Below are 1,720 nucleotides of genomic sequence, written 5' to 3'. Positions count from 1 at the left end.
GGGTTGGATGATTTATTGATTTCGTTCTCAACAAGATAAAATCAAGTACTCAAAAATCTGAGTGAGTCAATCTGAAGCATTTCTCCACGACCATCCAGCATCCAATCATCCACACAAGAAAACATAATGAGTTTATCAACTTCCACACCCAGGGCAGTAATTTCGCCTTTTTCCAGTTTCTTTGTTTTTATTGAGCAATGTCGGATTTTCATAAGCTGTGACTTGTTGAAGAATCGAACTAAACAGTAAACTACTAAACATAGCCCTCTAAATTATACAAACTAATAAATATGTTTTTTATATATTTAAAAAAAAATAACTGTATTTTCAACTATTTATAGTACAGTAGTGAGTATTCACTATACTCTGATGATTGATGAACTTATGTGTGGTCCACTCTTCCTGCTGTGCAATTCTGCAGTGTGCACTCTTCTTGTTGTTGTGCAGGACTGCAGGCTGTGTGATTTGTAAAGTTGTGAGTTGTTGTACTGTCTGGTCGCTTCAATCAGGCTATTTACAGTTGAACGTACTCGCTCAGCTGTCACCAGAAGAGAGAGAGAGAGAGAGAGAGCGTAGTCAGTAGTGTGTACTGTGGGTGACAGTGTGTATTGTAGTACACAAAGTCACAAAGTCACAAACAGTCAAACACTGAAACACACACACAACAAGTCAACAACCGAGAAGAGACTAGAGAGAGTAGAAAATAGTAGCGAGAGAGACTACTAGCTCTCTCTCTAGCCAGCAGTAGAGAGAGAGACTCTGAGAGAGAAGAGAGAACGTGAGTAGTGGTTATGAGCAGGTGAGGCGTGAATACAAAATCCATGACAGTATCGATGATCTTATTGGAGTGTGCGAAATCTGGCGGTGGTATTTATATTAAAATTTTACGTCCGCATTTAGTGGATTATATGTATTTATGGTCTACGTATGACTCACACTATGTAAAAAAACATTTCTTAGAAAAAAATTGAAAATACCAAGGCCCAAGCGGCTAAATAATAAATAAATAGAGCAGAGCATGTGTATTGTTCACAAATCAGTAATCACAATACTCAGTGTAGTAACTTTCGTGTGCACACATATCACAAGAGTGAGGGGAGAGTGCAGAACAGCCAACGTCCCTAGTATAGCCTACACTATACACTAAAGTATCTTGCTATAGTAGTAGTTCCAGAACATATCAATACTTATAAGACATCAGCTATACCTATTCTGGAGTGGAGAAGAGAAACTTCATTTAATTAGGCTGTACATATGGTTGCACACTTCAACATACCGAATTATTGAACGTAAATTCTTCTTTAAAATATTAACATAGGGCACTATGGGTGGATATCTGAATGTGTGTAAGATGGTACTCGTCGCAGTACTCTATGCCAAAAATATAACAGTCGCAGCTAACCTCGTGAAAATGGTATACAAGAACTGCGATAACTATGAATTTTCAGGAATTTTGCACGTAAGGGGCGAACACATATTCGAACGAGATACTTCATTTGACAGGTATGATGTGTGTGGTGTATTGCTCAAAGAACATCTGATAGATGAGTGTTCTGTCGGCACCTATTTGCTCCTCTATTGAAGTTGGATTTAATGTCACACATACATATGCACAGAGAGTGACAGGAGCAATGTGTGAGAGAGAGAGACTCAGACAAATACACGTTTATTTATATATATATATATATATATATATATATACTACTACCACACTATAATA

The sequence above is a fragment of the Sphaeroforma arctica genome, assembly GCF_001186125.1.
Source record: "Sphaeroforma arctica JP610 unplaced genomic scaffold supercont1.849, whole genome shotgun sequence".
In the NCBI taxonomy this organism is placed as follows: Eukaryota; class Ichthyosporea; order Ichthyophonida; genus Sphaeroforma; species Sphaeroforma arctica.
Note: the sequence above shows the minus strand (reverse complement) of the source record.